General features: G+C 45.5%; 1 long non-coding RNA gene across 1 annotated transcript in view; it reads left to right on the top strand.

The window, feature by feature from the left end:
* Window positions 1–13,610, top strand: part of LOC134933568 (uncharacterized) — a 99,509-nt gene extending 85,899 nt beyond the window's left edge. The window contains exon 3 of the long non-coding RNA XR_010179732.1: window positions 11,491–13,610. This is a non-coding gene — a long non-coding RNA (uncharacterized LOC134933568). The remainder of the gene's footprint in view (window positions 1–11,490) is intronic.
* The last annotated feature ends 6,795 nt before the right edge of the window (window positions 13,611–20,405 follow it).

The raw sequence follows: 20,405 nt of genomic DNA on the forward strand, positions 1-20,405 counted from the left end.
CTGCAGTGTCACGCAGGATGTCCCTTCCAAAAAACCCTCCCCAAACAGCACATGACGCAAAGAAAAAAAGAGGCGCAATGAGGTAGCTGTGTGAGTAAGATTAGCGACCCTAGTGGCCGACACAAACACCGGGCCCATCTAGGAGTGGCACTGCAGTGTCACGCAGGATGTCCCTTCCAAAAAACCCTCCCCAATCAGCACATGATGCAAAGAAAAAGAAAAGAAAAAAGAGGTGCAAGATGGAATTATCCTTGGGCCCTCCCACCCACCCTTATGTTGTATAAACAAAACAGGACATGCACACTTTAACCAACCCATCATTTCAGTGACAGGGTCTGCCACACGACTGTGACTGATATGACGGGTTGGTTTGGACCCCCCCCCAAAAAAGAAGCAATTAATCTCTCCTTGCACAAACTGGCTCTACAGAGGCAAGATGTCCACCTCATCTTCACCCTCCGATATATCACCGTGTACATCCCCCTCCTCACAGATTATCAATTCGTCCCCACTGGAATCCACCATCTCAGCTCCCTGTGTACTTTGTGGAGGCAATTGCTGCTGGTCAATGTCTCCGCGGAGGAATTGATTATAATTCATTTTAATGAACATCATCTTCTCCACATTTTCTGGATGTAACCTCGTACGCCGATTGCTGACAAGGTGAGCGGCGGCACTAAACACTCTTTCGGAGTACACACTTGTGGGAGGGCAACTTAGGTAGAATAAAGCCAGTTTGTGCAAGGGCCTCCAAATTGCCTCTTTTTCCTGCCAGTATAAGTACGGACTGTGTGACGTGCCTACTTGGATGCGGTCACTCATATAATCCTCCACCATTCTATCAATGTTGAGAGAATCATATGCAGTGACAGTAGACGACATGTCCGTAATCGTTGTCAGGTCCTTCAGTCCGGACCAGATGTCAGCATCAGCAGTCGCTCCAGACTGCCCTGCATCACCGCCAGCGGGTGGGCTCGGAATTCTGAGCCTTTTCCTCGCACCCCCAGTTGCGGGAGAATGTGAAGGAGGAGATGTTGACAGGTCGCGTTCCGCTTGACTTGACAATTTTGTCACCAGCAGGTCTTTCAACCCCAGCAGACCTGTGTCTGCCGGAAAGAGAGATCCAAGGTAGGCTTTAAATCTAGGATCGAGCACGGTGGCCAAAATGTAGTGCTCTGATTTCAACAGATTGACCACCCGTGAATCCTTGTTAAGCGAATTAAGGGCTGCATCCACAAGTCCCACATGCCTAGCGGAATCGCTCCCTTTTAGCTCCTTCTTCAATGCCTCCAGCTTCTTCTGCAAAAGCCTGATGAGGGGAATGACCTGACTCAGGCTGGCAGTGTCTGAACTGACTTCACGTGTGGCAAGTTCAAAGGGCATCAGAACCTTGCACAACGTTGAAATCATTCTCCACTGCACTTGAGACAGGTGCATTCCATCTCCTATATCGTGCTCAATTGTATAGGCTTGAATGGCCTTTTGCTGCTCCTCCAACCTCTGAAGCATATAGAGGGTTGAATTCCACCTCGTTACCACTTCTTGCTTCAGATGATGGCAGGGCAGGTTCAGTAGTTTTTGGTGGTGCTCCAGTCTTCTGTACGTGGTGCCTGTACGCCGAAAGTGTCCCGCAATTTTTCTGGCCACCGACAGCATCTCTTGCACGCCCCTGTCGTTTTTTAAAAAATTCTGCACCACCAAATTCAAGGTATGTGCAAAACATGGGACGTGCTGGAATTTGCCCATATTTAATGCACACACAATATTGCTGGCGTTGTCCGATGCCACAAATCCACAGGAGAGTCCAATTGGGGTAAGCCATTCCGCGATGATCTTCCTCAGTTGCCGTAAGAGGTTTTCAGCTGTGTGCGTATTCTGGAAAGCGGTGATACAAAGCGTAGCCTGCCTAGGAAAGAGTTGGCGTTTGCGAGATGCTGCTACTGGTGCCGCCGCTGCTGTTCTTGCGGCGGGAGTCCATACATCTACCCAGTGGGCTGTCACAGTCATATAGTCCTGACCCTGCCCTGCTCCACTTGTCCACATGTCCGTGGTTAAGTGGACATTGGGTACAACTGCATTTTTTAGGACACTGGTGAGTCTTTTTCTGACGTCCGTGTACATTCTCGGTATCGCCTGCCTAGAGAAGTGGAACCTAGATGGTATTTGGTAACGGGGGCACACTGCCTCAATAAATTGTCTAGTTTCCTGTGAACTAACGGCGGATACCGGACGCACGTCTAACACCAACATAGTTGTCAAGGACTCAGTTATCCGCTTTGCAGTAGGATGACTGCTGTGATATTTCATCTTCCTCGCAAAGGACTGTTGAACAGTCAATTGCTTACTGGAAGTAGTACAAGTGGGCTTAAGACTTCCCCTCTGGGATGACCATCGACTCCCAGCGGCAACAACAGCAGCGCCAGCAGCAGTAGGCGTTACACGCAAGGATGCATCGGAGGAATCCCAGGCAGGAGAGGACTCGTCAGACTTGCCAGTGACATGGCCTGCAGGACTATTGGCATTCCTGGGGAAGGAGGAAATTGACACTGAGGGAGTTGGTGGGGTGGTTTGCGTGAGCTTGGTTACAAGAGGAAGGGATTTACTGGTCAGTGGACTGCTTCCGCTGTCACCCAAAGTTTTTGAACTTGTCACTGACTTATTATGAATGCGCTGCAGGTGACGTATAAGGGAGGATGTTCCGAGGTGGTTAACGTCCTTACCCCTACTTATTACAGCTTGACAAAGGGAACACACGGCTTGACACCTGTTGTCCGCATTTCTGGTGAAATACCTCCACACCGAAGAGCTGATTTTTTTGGTATTTTCACCTGGCATGTCAACGGCCATATTCCTCCCACGGACAACAGGTGTCTCCCCGGGTGCCTGACTTAAACAAACCACCTCACCATCAGAATCCTCCTGGTCAATTTCCTCCCCAGCGCCAGCAACACCCATATCCTCCTCATCCTGGTGTACTTCAACACTGACATCTTCAATCTGACTATCAGGAACTGGACTGCGGGTGCTCCTTCCAGCACTTGCAGGGGGCATGCAAATAGTGGAAGGCGCATGCTCTTCACGTCCAGTGTTGGGAAGGTCAGGCATCGCAAACGACACAATTGGACTCTCCTTGTGGATTTGGGATTTCAAAGAACGCACAGTTCTTTGCGGTGCTTTTGCCAGCTTGAGTCTTTTCAGTTTTCTAGCGAGAGGCTGAGTGCTTCCATCCTCATGTGAAGCTGAACCACTAGCCATGAACATAGGCCAGGGCCTCAGCCGTTCCTTGCCACTCCGTGTGGTAAATGGCATATTGGCAAGTTTACGCTTCTCCTCCGACAATTTTATTTTAGGTTTTGGAGTCCTTTTTTTTCTGATATTTGGTGTTTTGGATTTGACATGCTCTGTACTATGACATTGGGCATCGGCCTTGGCAGACGACGTTGCTGGCATTTCATCGTCTCGGCCATGACTAGTGGCAGCAGCTTCAGCACGAGGTGGAAGTGGATCTTGATCTTTCCCTAATTTTGGAACCTCAACTTTTTTGTTCTCCATATTTTATAGGCAGAACTAAAAGGCACCTCAGGTAAACAATGGAGATGGATGGATTGGATACTAGTATACAATTATGGACGGACTGCCACGGTTAGGTGGTATAAAAAAACCACGGTTAGGTGGTATATATTATAATAAAAATACAATTATGGATGGACGGACTGCCTGCCGACTGCCGACACAGAGGTAGCCACAGCCGTGAACTACCGCACTGTACACTGGTTGATAAAGAGATAGTAGTATACTCGTAACAACTAGTATGACACTATGACGACGGTATAAAGAATGAAAAAAAAACCACGGTTAGGTGGTATATATTATAATAATAATACAATTATGGATGGACGGACTGCCTGCCGACTGCCGACACAGAGGTAGCCACAGCCGTGAACTACCGCACTGTACACTGGTTGATAAAGAGATAGTAGTATACTCGTAACAACTAGTATGACACTATGACGACGGTATAAAGAAAGAAAAAAAAATACCACAGTTAGGTGGTATATATTATAATAATAATACAATTATGGATGGACGGACTGCCTGCCGACTGCCGACACAGAGGTAGCCACAGCCGTGAACTACCGCACTGTACACTGGTTGATAAAGAGATAGTAGTATACTCGTAACAACTAGTATGACACTATGACGACGGTATAAAGAATGAAAAAAAAACCACGGTTAGGTGGTATATATTATAATAATAATACAATTATGGATGGACGGACTGCCTGCCGACTGCCGACACAGAGGTAGCCACAGCCGTGAACTACCGCACTGTACACTGGTTGATAAAGAGATAGTAGTATACTCGTAACAACTAGTATGACACTATGACGACGGTATAAAGAATGAAAAAAAAACCACGGTTAGGTGGTATATATTATAATAATAATACAATTATGGATGGACGGACTGCCTGCCGACTGCCGACACAGAGGTAGCCACAGCCGTGAACTACCGCACTGTACACTGGTTGATAAAGAGATAGTAGTATACTCGTAACAACTAGTATGACACTATGACGACGGTATAAAGAATGAAAAAAAAACCACGGTTAGGTGGTATATATTATAATAATAATACAATTATGGATGGACGGACTGCCTGCCGACTGCCGACACAGAGGTAGCCACAGCCGTGAACTACCGCACTGTACACTGGTTGATAAAGAGATAGTAGTATACTCGTAACAACTAGTATGACACTATGACGACGGTATAAAGAATGAAAAAAAAACCACGGTTAGGTGGTATATATTATAATAATAATACAATTATGGATGGACGGACTGCCTGCCGACTGCCGACACAGAGGTAGCCACAGCCGTGAACTACCGCACTGTACACTGGTTGATAAAGAGATAGTAGTATACTCGTAACAACTAGTATGACACTATGACGACGGTATAAAGAATGAAAAAAAAACCACGGTTAGGTGGTATATATTATAATAATAATACAATTATGGATGGACGGACTGCCTGCCGACTGCCGACACAGAGGTAGCCACAGCCGTGAACTACCGCACTGTACACTGGTTGATAAAGAGATAGTAGTATACTCGTAACAACTAGTATGACACTATGACGACGGTATAAAGAATGAAAAAAAAACCACGGTTAGGTGGTATATATTATAATAATAATACAATTATGGATGGACGGACTGCCTGCCGACTGCCGACACAGAGGTAGCCACAGCCGTGAACTACCGCACTGTACACTGGTTGATAAAGAGATAGTAGTATACTCGTAACAACTAGTATGACACTATGACGACGGTATAAAGAAAGAAAAAAAAATACCACGGTTAGGTGGTATATATTGTAATACAATTATGGATGGACGGACTGCCTGCCGAGTTCCGACTGCCGACACAGAGGTAGCCACAGCCGTGAACTACCGCACTGTACTGTGTCTGCTGCTAATATAGACTGGTTGATAAAGAGATAGTATACAATACATACAACAATATACTACTATACTGGTGGTCAGGCACTGGTCACCACTAGTCACACTGGCAGTGGCACTCCTGCAGCAAAAGTGTGCACTGTTTAATTTTAAATTAATATAATATTATGTACTCCTGGGGGCTCCTGCTATAACAACCTGCAGTGCTCCCCAGTCTCCCTCACAATTATTATAAGCTTTGCCTTTTATACATTGATGTGCAGCACACTGGGCTGAGCTGAGTGCACACAGACTGAGTCACACTGTGTGACTGGCTGCTGCTGTGTATCGTTTTTTTTCAGGCAGAGAACGGATATAGCAGAGAACGGATATATTATATTAAAATAAATAAAAGTTAACTAACAACAACTGCACTGGTCACTGTGGTAAACTCTGTCTGACTCTGCACAATCTCTCTCTCTCTTCTAATCTAATTTCTAATGGAGAGGACGCCAGCCACGTCCTCTCCCTATCAATCTCAATGCACGTGTGAAAATGGCGGCGACGCGCGGCTCCTTATATAGAATCCGAGTCTCGCGAGAATCCGACAGCGTCATGATGACGTTCGGGCGCGCTCGGGTTAACCGAGCAAGGCGGGAGGATCCGAGTCTGCTCGGACCCGTGAAAAAAACATGAAGTTCGTGCGGGTTCGGTTTCAGAGAAACCGAACCCGCTCATCTCTATGTGTGACATCATCATGCAGTGACAGAGTAACCTGCTACATTGGCTGTGTGACTGCACTGTGCTCACTGTGTGGCATCACCTTCCAATCACAGGCTAACCTGCTACATAGACTGTGTGACTGCACTGTGCTCACTGTGTGACATCATCATGCAGTGACAGAGTAACCTGCTACATTGGCTGTGTGACTGCACTGCACTCACTGTGTGACATCACCATCCAATCACACACTAACCTGCTACATAGACTGTGTGACTGCACTGTGCTCACTGTGGGACATCACCATCCAATCACACACTAACCTGCCACATAGACTGTGTGACTGCACTGTGATCACTGTGTGACATCACCATGCAATTACAGGCTAACCTGCTACATAGACTGCGTGACTGCACTGCACTCACTCTGTGACATCCCCATCCAATCACACACTAACCTGCCACATAGACTGTGTGACTGCACTGTGATCACTGTGGGACATCACCATCCAATCACACACTAACCTGCCACATAGACTGTGTGACTGCACTGTGATCACTGTGTGACATCACCATGCAATTACAGGCTAACCTGCTACATAAACTGTGTGACTGCACTGTGCTCACTGTGGGACATCACCATCCAATCACTTATATTTTTATATAACAGTTATGTTTAAACAAGCTTACTTTACACGCTGATACTACTATGTAATAATTATACTATATATACTAGTATACTTCTGTCTGCAGTGGCTTTAATGCCAAAGCTGAGTGACATCACAAACACTGTTTATGAAGTTAGCCAGTCACATGATCAGCCTACCTAGATGATAAATTTAACTTGCCTGCATTTTGCTACTGATATCATCAACATCATCATCTATTGTCTTATCTATTTATACATCTAACATTATTTTTATATAAAATGTTGGTTAACGTATGCATTTCGCTACTGATACAAAGATATATCTATATATCCATCCAACATTATTTTTATATAATAGTTTAAAATATGCTTACCTTACACTGTGAGATGTGATATCAGCAGGTACAGCTGATAACTGACAATTGTACACCAACCAGTGACCTTAGTCCAGTGGTTCACAAACTGTGTGCCGTGGCACTCTGGGGTGCCTCAGGACACTTGCAGAGGTGACTCGGGTTGGTGGTCCAGAACAGAGGCGGCTCCTACCTTTTTAGAGGCGGAGGGCTGCCGCTGCTGCCGGGACTCCCCCTCTTTGTCCCTGCCGCGGCCGCTGCCTGTGTCTCAGTACCTGTGCTATGTACAGTTCACAGATGTTGGGACCTGGCGCATGTGCAGTAGTGATGACGGTACTGCACATGCGCAAAACCAAGGATTCTATGGACTGCAACAGCTGCAGCCCATAGAAGCCGGCTAGGGCTGAGGAGGCAGGGAGCTGGCTTCCTACAGGAAGCCAACTCTCTTCCTATTGCAGCCCGGTCTGGCAGTCCCGGAGGGAGGAAACATCTTCCAATAGGACTGCCTGTAGTGTCTGTGACTGGCACGTAGGACTTCCAATAGGAAGTCACTGCCAGTCACAGTGAAGCCAGTGTAGTCTCACGGACTCCATCTGGCTTCACTGTCAGAGAGCTGGGTAACGGATTTTACCTGGGGGGAAGCAGCAGTCCTGCAGCCCATAGGGGGGGAAAAAACGCCACTGGTACAGTCCCAATTCAAATTATTTACGGGCAATATAATAGACAAAACCAGTGCTTGTGGCATCCAATCATAAAACATGTGGACAAACAGAAGCAAATCCTGTCTCTCAGCACATATTTGAACCTAAGGATGACATCTACACACAATTTACTTAATTTAATATATTTTTTCTGAATTTCTCAATAAGGATTTTTTGACCTGAGGTGCCTTGAATTTTTTATTTTTTTTTGTACTCTATGGAGCCGTGATTAAAAAAGTTTGGGAACCACAGCCTTAGTTCCAAAGCGACATCACAAAGGGTGCTTATGGTGCAAGCAAGTCACATGATCAGCCTACTGAGGTAATACTGAGGTAATAAATCTTATCCTGTCTGCATATCACCACTGATGTCTATCTCTGTCTATCATCTCTATAGCATTGCTCTATCACTCTGCAGTCAGCAATGAAAAGTAGATTCACTTTGCCCAGACTGCTCTACTCATGCTACAGCACATGTCCTTCTAATTACTGTGGTTATGACACATAACCACCTATGTCAGGAAGACAAACCACAGATTACCACACTATTCAATGCCATCACCAGATTATCAAATGTTTTTTCTTTTCTTTGTGGCAGCAGAGAAATCTATTAGATTATAGCATTTTTTTTTAAATAAATATTTTTATTGAAGTAATGGGTGTTCCATCACAATAATAAAAACACAATAGGGTATCATACATGGACATAAACATTTCCATTAGGGCCCACTATGTCATTTAGAGATAAGTATAAGTCGGTAGTCTCACGTTGGTGGCAGCAGCGCTGCAGAAACCACCGGAAAGATGGATCGGCAGCCATTTTGCTGGTGTTTTGCACATGTGCATTAGGACAATCACAGGGAAAATGGACGCCGCACCATTGTCCTGAAGACCTGTGCATGTGCACTAGATTCTGGGAGAGTAATAGGGTCTCCTAGTGACCCTACTGCCCGGAGTCTACTGCTCTGCCGGGTAGAGGCTCCTCCTGTCTTGATGCGCCCCTGCCCAAGAGGTACCAGGAGGTATTGCACAGAGAATTAGGAATCTGAGTCTATATGGCTGGTGGTAGGGTCTCTATGATGAAGCTTTCCCGCATCTCAAAGAACCTTAGATTATAGCATTTAATGTAAAGAGCACAAGGTAATATTGGGTTAAATAGCTTTAACGTGGACCTTTTACCTAGTGCCTCATACCTCGATGATGTCACTAGCTCCTAGTGAATTGATAGGTTGGATAATAGTTGACTTGAGAAAGTGGCTGCCAGCACTGTGAATAGGAGACACGCACACTGTAAAGTGAAATGGGGAAAAAATTTACTAAATAAAATAAAAGTTTTTGTGTTGTTGTTTTTACTTTCAAAATCACAGTGTACCAGCTTACATCTGTTCTGTGGTCTCAGATGGGGGTGGTGGTATAGAGAGTAGACAGTGTCTAGGTTAACCACTATTGGTCGACAGTAAGTAGGTCGACGTGGGTTCTAGGTCGACAGGGACGCTAAGTCGGCAAGTACTAGATCGACATGACATAAGGTTGACATGAGTTTTTTTCACTTTTTTGGAGTGTCGTTTTCTCCGTACAGTGACCGGGAACCCCAATTAGTGCACCGCGTCCTGCGCTCGGCACAGGTTACTGTTCCCAATTGTAGTCCACGTGGATCGTAAAGTATGAAAAACTTCAAAAAATCAAGAAAAAAAATGTGAAAAACTCATGTCGACCTTTTATCATGTTGACCTAGTACATGTCGACCTACGGCCCCTGTCGACCTAGAAACCATGTCAACCTACTTACTGTCGACCAATAGTGGTCGACCTAGACACTGTTGAGCTACGTCTTGTCGACCTAGAGACCGGATAACTTAGATAGGAGACTGAGATGTAACAAAAATCTCTCTTCTTAGTGGACACTACTGTTGTGTGTATGTCAGTCGTACAAACCAGCACACACAAAACAAACATGACGATAAATCTGGCATTTTCACACCACTTACCACCCACTGACCAGCAAGAGGTGCACATACTGTAACACAGGCCCCAGTTCTTTTGTGAGACACTTTGTGCAAGATTCAGTGTATGAAGCCAGCTTGTGTTATCGGAGACATACTGTAGAATATATATACACACATGCGTATATTTCACTGTAACTCTCACTGAATGCATAGCTCAGGCGTGCAAGCCAATATATTAAGATGCACCGCAATGCGCACACGCATCAGACAACAACAACGGGTAGCACCGGTCAGCGACGGGATGGTGCGAAAAATCTTTGCACGGGCGTTCTCAAGGTGATTGACAGGAAGAAGCCATTTGTGGGTGGTAACTGACCATTTACTGGGCGAGTTCGGGAAAACGCAGGCGTTCCCAAGCGTTTTCAGGGAGGGTGTCTGACGTCCGCTCTGGCCCCGATCAGCCTGTTGTCATCGCACTGTAGGAGTAAGTCCTGAGCTGCGCAGAACTGTACACACAGAATTTTAGAAGCTCGGCGTACACATAGCATCGCACTCTTGCACGGCGAAAATACACTCCCACTGTAGGCGGCGACTATCTGAACGCAGGACAGCAAAAAACGCAGCCCAGCAATCTGGTCTGAATGACCTCCCATGTGCACGAAACTGATAATGAAATCTCTACCAAGGAACCAGAGAATGCACCAAGAAAATGATTCTTAATTAAGTTGTTGATAGCATTAAACTGTAGCATGGACGCTCCCTATATTTCCTATGTATAAACACTTTCCCTTCCATCTGTCTTACTAAGAATTAGTATTACTGCAGAAACATTTCGCGCAAGTTCACTACGGGAAAGGCCGTTTTACCAAATCCAGAAAAATGTGCAACATTCTCAGGCCAAACGCACAAAAAGGTGAACATTCCGTGAAAGACTTTTAAAACATTTGCTTATCTCTAGTGTTGTCATATGTTCCTATTATTTTATCAGTTTATGTTCCTGTATTGTTATCAATGTACAATTGGTTCCTCCCGTTATTGCACAGCCTTCTGAAATCTCTTGGCATTATGAAAAAAAAACTAATTTGTTACTATTTGTTTTATTAAGAGCTATCAAAACATTATCTTTTTTTTTTTTGGGGGGGGGGGGGGGGGGGTTTATAAGTTTTTTTTAAACATATAGGCAAGAAGCACATAACACAGACTTTAATATTAGATAAAAAACATATATATATGTACATACATATATATATATATATATATATATATATATATATATATCTAGATATCAATATTTAAAAAAAATAAATAAATTATATATATATATATATATATATATATATACACTGTATGTATGTATATATATATATATATATATATATATATATATATACAGTATATACAAACTCTTGGTTTCCATGATTACTGCCTTGCTGCCACCTACTGGTGGATTTGCTTCTGGCACGGGAGTTCCAGGCTCCATACAAAACGTGTCCTATTGATCTGTGCAACTGTGAGCACATTTTTCCATGAACTGCGCCAGCCAATCAGGTGCCGTTACACTTCCAGGTCAGATATTTCGAACAGCTATGCACACTGTATATCCAATGGGTAACTGGACTTTTTTTTTTTTTATTAATTATTATTCTTTGGCCTTGAAATCTCTTCCTTTTCTACTGTACAGGGGAACATGGGTAAAACTCGAGCACATGGAACCGTGAAGAGAAGCTGAATATCTTTTGCAACAACTGAAGCGGGGGGGAAAAAGAGAAGACGCTACACAGGGTGTGTCAGCTGGAAAGTCATGAAAACTAATCTGCATTGCAATGAGGAAAGCAAAGGGAGGAAGAAAAAAACCTGTAACAATTTAGATTGAGTGCAAACTTTGCCAGCAGGGCTCAGGGAAGCCAAATTTCATTGCAAGGGGAAAAAAATTGAAAGTCACTGGCTGCTGAGGCCAGCTGGAGTGATCGCACCTAGTTTACAGTACCACCTGCTGCTGAACGCAGTAGACTTTAACCCTTTTCATGCCTGGTATGACTTAATACATATTTACAGTATAAATATATGGCGCTTGGAAAAAGAGAACAGGACCTGACAATTAAAGCCAGTGCATTAAAAAACAGAGAAGTTATACTACCGTGTTTCCCCGATAATAAGCCTTGCTTTTGGAAACTGGTCCAAAATAAGCCCTACCCTGAAAATAAGCCCTATCAAAATTCCCATTACCCGAGTCCATGCACTAAATTCAATGCCCCCAGCTCCACCCCCGCTAACCCCCTTCACCCCCACCCTGCTTGAGGGATGCTGTACAGTTCTGTATCAGCCGTTGAAGACTCCAGCTCCCAGTCCCAGGGATGCATTGCGCCCTGCGCATGATGTCTCCGCGCACATCACACGGGTTCTGTACACGGCGGGAGCGGAGTAGCAGCGGCGCCGGCGGAAAGCAAGAAGAAGAACTGGAAACTGGAACTGGAAAGTGCTGTAGGTGAGGAGCAGGACTGGGGGCATGGTGGCTGTAAGGGGGCATGGTGGCTGTAAAAGGAGGACTGGGGGATGTAAAAGCAGGACTGGGGGTATGGTGGCTGTTAAATAAGCCCTACCCGAAAATAAGCCCTATGGTGTTTTTTGTTGAAAAAAAATAAATAAGACAGTGTCTTATTATCGGGGAAACACGGTATGTACATATATGCAGATAGTGAGAATTTCCCATTCTCTCGCATTGTCCAGGAGACTAAACTTTCACAGAGACTCTGCTTTCTCCCCTCTGAAGAATGACACTAAACGCGCCAACAGGCCTCACTTCCATTGTGCAAGGAGAATTCGGGAGTGGCGCCGCTAACCTCACTTGTCCACTGGGCCAAAAATTAGGCAAGTTTGAATGAGACCTTGCTTACTGAACAGAATATGGCACTGTACGTTGTCCATAACTATTGAATAAATGGGGCAGATGTATTAAGCCTTGAGAAGTGATAAAGCAGTGATAAGTGCACGGTGATAACCCACTAGCCAATTATTATGGTTTGAAAAATGACAAGAGCTGATTGGCTGGTGCATTATCACCTTCCACTTATCACTGCTTTATCACTTCTCCAGGCTTAATAAATCTGGCCCAAAATTAGATATTGAGAATTGCGTTCACCATCCAGAAAAAGAGAGGTGGTACTGGTTATTGGGTCTGTCATAAAAAAGGGGGAAAGGATACATTTTCTAGGGTCAAGGCTTAAAAAAGTGGGGACCTCATCTGGTACAAAATCAGGTCTACTGGGAACATGAACATGAATGAGGACGGAGGGCTGGAGGTCAGCCAGACGTTTATTAAACCCTGAGGCTGTCATACAGTGAGCTCATAGACATCAGGGTTGGTTGCCCCCTTTTGAATGGGTGTGTTTAAGAGAGTGACAGTTTGGCTGGCCAATAGTTGATCTTGATGTCATGGGGAGGTATCTATGGAGTTATTAAAGCTCCCCCTTTAGGAGTGTGAGGCCTCCTTCCTGATTGTCCCACACTCCCGTCTGTTTGGTTTTTGTTGTGTTTGGAGCGGCGGTAAAGAACGGCATTTACTTATAAAGTTTTTTTGGGTGCTCTATCCTCATAAGGCTTTATACTGCCCGTGCCCAGTTGGGAGTGACTATACCGTGTGCCCACATGGGTCCAATGAGCAATGTTGGGTGGAGAGCTGATCACCAGTTAGTAGGTTTGTGGAATACATTCGTTTACTTTGTTTCTCTGACTGTTCTTTATTCAGCCGCCATATATATTTCATTGAGTAACATTCAAATAAATACATAATTTATTGTCAAAATAAAATGTTACCAATTTAAATGCCTTATAAGTTGTCTGTCATTATTTACTGTGCTCTGTATTAAAGTTCTAGCTGATGCACAGGGGCCAATGGAATGAGCCGTCATTGGGGAGTTCATGAATAAAGAAAGCGGCAGTCGAGGTTTACAGCTGTGCAGGGATCTTGTGGGAAAACAATGGTTCTGGAAGGCAGAACGATGCCAAAGAAATATAACAGAGAAAAAATTACGCTATTGTGACTTTTATTTTTGTAACACGGGTTACAGGACACTACCCTATTGGTGAACGGGAACGTGAGATTGATAATCGTCTTCATCACGTTATGTATCATACTATGGGCCGGATTGAGAGGCGTACACTGGAATGCATGCAGCGCGGTCTGTTGGCGGCCTCCCCTAAAGTTCAGTGTTATGCCGCAAATCGGCTGCATTTCTTTAAAATAATCCTGTTTAATAGAGAGACAGCTGACGGAGCCCGTGTGCTAGCAAGAGAGTTGTAATAAATTGCCTAGAAAATCAGTTATTGGTACCGTTATAGATACCGCTACCGTACGCAAGTGATGGGTCCACTTTAATGTCACTCATCGTATTATCCATGTTAAAACTGGAAAAGTAAATCAATAAAAAACTTTTTTTTTTTTTTTTAATTGCCTGACTTCTAGGAAAGTTCTTACGCGTTAACCCCTTCCGATGCCCCTTTTGCACTGTAACCTGTATTAATAAGAATGCAGCGGGATTAGTACATTGTGCAGAGCAGGACTGAACAAGAGGCTGTTACCATGGCAGCAGACATGTCTACCTTACAGAGTGACTGTGGGGTCAGGACACGGGGAGTTTAGCAGACAGATAAGGGTATCCATGGTGTAAAGGCAATGGTTATTAATGTTTCTGTGAAAATCCCAAGCATGACCTTAACAAGAGGCAGACCGGGTTCTGACAAAGGCCACAAGACATGGCTCAGACTAACTATACCTATACATAAAGCCTATAGAGAGAGTAATGAGATTTAGGGGGAGGTTGATCAAGGCTTGGAGAGAGAGATAAAGTATCGGCCAATCAGCTCCAGGCTGTGTTTGAAAATGACAGGAGCTGATTTGTTGGTACTTTCTCTTTCTCCATGTTATCTCTCTCCCTGCTTTGTTAAATCTCCCCCTTAATATGTTATAATGAACCATTTTAGGTGCTGCTCCAATTAGCTCCCGCGAAACCTGGCGAGGTGACACTGTGTCGCATGTTATTTAGTAAAACAATGCGTGCAGCCAGACATAATGCAATTCCCCGGAGCTCACGGCTAACTGAATTAATGCCTGTCAGAAACATGTTCCATAAATTTCACTGTTTGCAGACTCTGGAATGACATGTAACTCACACTTGCGGAAATTATGCAGCCTGGGAGCGTACAAGCGCAATCTCTGCACAACAGTGACGCCACACGTAAATACTGTATAGCATGCACAGGGCCGGAGTAAGGGCCACATGGGCCTGGAGCTGAAAATATTTTTAAGGGCCTATACTGAGAAGGGGAGGAGCTATGATAGTGCTGTGTGGGTGTGGCCAGAGCCATGTGTGTGTGTACACCCCTACACTGACAGACCCACTGTCTCCCTAAATACATAAACATAGACAAATTCCATAATTTTGTGAGAAAACTACAAAAACTATTTTAATACTTGTGATTTATGATTGTTTGGCCAGCCGTGCAGCTGGTCATCATCCTCCTGCCAGGAAGATGGGCTTATTTTTATGTGGAGGCCTGGAGCTGTAGCTCCATCAGCCCCATTGTTAATCTGACCCTGGCATGCACCCTTGAGAGCCAGCTTACTTGCCAAAATGTATTATGGAGGTGGCAGCAGTGGAAGGGGTGGGGCAGAGAAGGGGGGGGGGGGGGGGTGACGCACAAAACTATTTGTACTTTCAAAATATTGAATATCTCATTAGACGCTCTGGACCTGATGCTCAATCAGACGTGCCTATAGGAAGAGCATACCTTGTGTGTTATTGCACCACGATTTCTAGGAAACCAAGATTATACAAGTACAGAGATTGGAAAGTCGTACGCATGTCATTCGTAGTTCCGCTTATTCAATTCAGAATCCGGCCCACCGTCTCCAAACTGGTGTGTGCCTCTTAGAACGTCCAATTCGTTATCCTGAGCCAATTGGCTCCTGATAATTAAGTAACCAAGTCATCAAGGGTTACAGTGGTGGATACTTAAATACAGGAGCAATTCATCCCTGGTGTGGGGGTGGTTGCTCACGTAAAGCAGGCTTCTGTGCAATACCGTACTTACCATTGCTGGGGCCAACCGGTTCCTCTTCACAATCCTGACCTCGCTCCCCCAATAGGATAGAGCGAGGCTCCGGGAACCAATGCTATCTGAAGAAGACTCTACTGGAGCAGCTAAGACAAGACTGGACAGCAGTTGGACTCAATCAATATCACTTGAGAACAGTAGGTGAGAGTTGAAAGAACATTGCCTGAATCTCTGACTGTATAGCGAAGTCTCTCTTTTTATACTTGAATGCCAGTCATGCTCTCCCTCCACATGGTGTGACATTCATTTCATTCACTTACAAAGGGTTACATAAAGGTTTAAACTTATATACGGTACTAATATGTCCGTTATTCTCTCTTTCACTCCTCTCCAGCAGGGTGCCATCTTAGGGTATTAGCAGTGGCAGTACTAACACCATCATGGAGTTTATGGCCAATACGGGATCAGCAGATAGGAGGGCCTGGTCACATATTGGCACCATACCCCCTGTCTTGTGTACATCCACCCAAAATTTGCCTTCTGATCATGCGTTGGAGCTGTAGCATTGCACAGCGGTGGCCTCTGGATAGGTGGACCAAGTGAAAGCTTCTGAGGGGGGGGGGGGGGGGTAAGTTGACTGACAGGATTGGTAAGTCCAACAAGGTCGCAACAGATGAACGTAGCCTGCAATTTCTGACCTTCATCGGATACTTTTTCGGAGGCTAGTCTAAAGATGTTGGAGGGACAGTCTGTAATGTACTTGGGTGGTGGCAGTGGTTGGGGTGTTTAATATTTTACTTTTTAACAGAGCTGCAATGGAAAGTCACGCCGTCACTGATCTTGGTATTTGACCGCCATCGGTCATATCAGAATGTTTGAATTTTGTGGTTCGTTTTTCTCCGTACTTCCCAACTTTAGGGACCGGGAACAAATCCTGACACCACTACTTTTACAATGAAGCCGTTTCACACATACATCTCGCTACCGACCAGAATGAACTGTAGCGAGTACATTACAAATGAGCCCAGGGGACTGACATAATCACTATTTCTTTCATCATTAATATTACTCACTCATTGACCTTCAGCACACATAGAGGGCTGACTCCTCCACGGTTACTTTCAACATTCCTCCTTCTCTAGGGGATTAACCTACAGAGCGATGGGAAAGTCTTCTGTCATAATGGAGGTGGGTCCTAGGTCAATATTCTGAATTTGTGGACCTCGGGAGAGACAATATGATGGACATATTAAATGAACCAGAGTCTGTGCAATCCATAAAGTTTATGTAGCATGAAACCCATTGATGGTGAAGTATTATAGGCAGGAATCCATGCCTACAATAACACCATCAAGAGTTCACGTCTCCCTCCATCACAATCTATTGCTTTATAGCCCCACAAGCAACACAAAGTTTAAAGCAACAACATCCCTGGAAAAAAAATATTTGGTCTCCGCGGCTTTTATTGCTTGTACAAAAGAGACACTTGCTATATTAATGTTAAAAGGTATTCCAATGCACTGTAACGAAATGTATGCCCTTGGGTCTAATATCACTGCAAATTAACCTTTATGACAGTCTACGGGGGCGGGTAATCATTTTCGGCAATTACCGTTTGTTTTTTTTTGTATTCCCTCTCTACAATAAAGGATTACCCCATATATACCGATGGTAATTATAATTATTATTATGAAACCTTATTTATAAGGCGCCACAAGTAGTCCACAGCCGTACATACTGTACAGAGGTGGTCATTCCGAGTTGTTCGCTCGCAAGCTGCTTTTAGCAGCTTTGCACACGCTAAGCCGCCGCCTACTGGGAGTGAATCTTAGCATAGTAAAATTGCGAACGAAAGATTAGCAGAATTGCGAGTAGACACCTCTTAGCAGTTTCTGAGTAGCTCCACACTTACTCGGCAACTGCGATCAGTTCAGTCAGTTTCGTTCCTGGTTTGACGTCACAAACACACCCAGCGTTCGCCCAGACACTCCCCCGTTTCTTCAGACACTCCCGCGTTTTTCCCAGAAACGGCAGCGTTTTTTCACACACACCCATAAAACGGCCAGTTTCCGCCCAGAAACACCCACTTCCTGTCAATCACATTACGATCACCAGAACGAAGAAAAAACCTCGTAATGCCGTGAGTAACATACCTAACTGCATAGCAAATTTACTTGGCGCAGTCGCAGTGCGAACATTGCGCATGCGCAATTAGCGGAAAATCGCTGCGATGCGAAGAAAATTACAGAGCGAACAACTCGGAATGAGGGCCAGAACACGGCAAGACGGTACAATACAGGAAAAGGTACATTACAGTGAAAACAAATAAACACTATTACAACTCACAACACAGCGACAGAGTTAGGATTTTGGTGTGGAAGAGAAGTAAGTAGTGAGAACAAGATGGCGGAGGCTTCCATGTCAGGATGACAAATATAACCCTTTTACACCGAGCTTTTGACCCGGGTTATGGCTGGGTTAACCAAGATCCAGTGACCTGGGAATCCAATGGGTAGCTTGCAGGGCTGGTTCCAGGAAGGTCCCGGGTTAGGTGGCAGTGTGAATGGGTAACCCGGGACATCTGAACCGGGTCCTGTTCACAGCATCGGGAGAGAGTTGCATTCTCGGCGCAAGGATATGATGTGGAATAACTCGGTTCGGTGGCGCGGTGTGAAAGGAGTCTCTACCAGGTATGATCCAGATTGTAACTGTGGGGTCTATTTGCTAAGCCATGGAGAAAGAGAAAGTGGACAGAGATAAAGTACCAACCAACCAGCTCCTGTGTCAATTCAAACACAGCCTGTTACATGGCAGTTAGGAGCTGATTGGTTGGTACTTTGGGCTCTATTTACTAAGCCTTGGATGGAGATAAAGTCGCTGGAGATGAAGTACCAGCCAATCGGCTCCTAACTGCTATGCCACAGGCTGTGTTTGAAAAATGACAGGAGCCAAATGGCTGGTACTTTGGCCCTCATTCCGAGTTGTTCGCTCGCTAGCTGCTTTTAGCAGCAGTGCAAACGCTAAGCCGCAGCCCTCTGGGAGTGTATCTTAGCTTAGCAGAAGTGCGACTGAAAGGATCACTGCGCTGCTACTAAAAAAGATTGTGCAGCTTCTGAGTAGCTCCGAGACTTACTCCTACCTTGCGATCACTTCAGACTGTTTAGTTCCTGTTTTGACGTCACAAACACGCCCTGCGTTCGGCCAGCCACTCCCCCGTTTCCCCAGGCACTGCTGCATTTTTATCTGACACGCCTGCGTTTTTACACACACTCCCCGAAAACGGTCAGTTACCTCCCAGAAACACCCACTTCCTGTCAATCACTCTGCGGCCAGCAGTGCGACTGAAATGCGTCGCTAGACCTTGCGTGAAACGGCATCGTTTTTTGTGAAAGTACGTCGCGCGCGCGCACTGCGCCCCATACGCATGCGCAGAAGTGCTGCTTTTTTTTACTAATCGCGGCGCTGTGAACAAAAGCAGCTAGCGATCAACTCGGAATGAGGGCCTTAATCTCCAGCGACTTTATCTACTTCCAAGGCTTAGTAAATAGACCCCTTTATCTCCGTCCACTTTATCTCTTTCCAAGGCTTAGTACATATATCTCTGTGTTCCAAATCCCGGGTCAGTTCCGGTACTTTGGTGTAAAAGGGGTAATAATACTGTTTTCAGACCAAAATACCAAGTCCGACCCGAGATTTCGAACACAGTTTGAAGCTGGGTTTCAAGCCGTGCTCAGGTACGCTCAGAGCCGGATTATTCTAGGGGTGACAAGGGCGGCCGCCCTCGGGCTCCCACACATTAGGGGCCCCCACAGACTGCTTTATAAATCGGAGCAGTCTCCCTCAGCAGCCGCCGAGAAGCTCCGTGTACAGAGTGTACACGGAGCTCCTCGGCGGCTGCTGACAGAGACTGCTCCGATTTAAAACGCAGTCTGTGGGGGCCCCTAACGTGTGACTCAGTAACGCACGCTGGCGGCTCAGTCAGTGTCTCGCGGGATTTCACTTCACTACCCCACGAGGCCCTGACTGAGCCGCTTGCGTGTGCTGCTGAAAAGCTGCTGTTCCGTATGTGGGTGAGTGAGTGTGTATGTGTGTGAGTGTGCGCTGACCCACCCGCGCACGGGGAAGGGGGGTTCTTTGGCCGCAATTTTTAGTGGTGGGGGCCCCCACACGTTCGTTGCCCGGGGCCCCCACCAGCCTTAATCTGGCCCTGGGTACGCTCACCCCTTTCACACTGCAGGATGGACCAGGGCTATTCCCAGGTCGTTGCCTTTCACACTGGCCCCATGTCTGTCAGTGCATCATCTAAAGTGGACGCTTGGAGATGACATAATCTCCAAGTGCTCCTGAACTGCCAATCAGCTCATTTTAGGTATGACTTGGGTCTTGCCTTTCACACCACTGACTATCCGGGTCGGTCCTGGGAAAAACCCTGGTCTTGACAAGAGTCCGAGAACACACAACCCAGGTTGACCCTTTCACACCAAGGCAGGACCCGTGCTGCCCCGGCAATATCGCAGGTCAGAGTCTTGGGGCAATATGTAA

This window comes from Pseudophryne corroboree, chromosome 6 (genome assembly GCF_028390025.1).
Source record: "Pseudophryne corroboree isolate aPseCor3 chromosome 6, aPseCor3.hap2, whole genome shotgun sequence".
Classification (NCBI taxonomy): Eukaryota; Metazoa; Chordata; class Amphibia; order Anura; family Myobatrachidae; genus Pseudophryne; species Pseudophryne corroboree.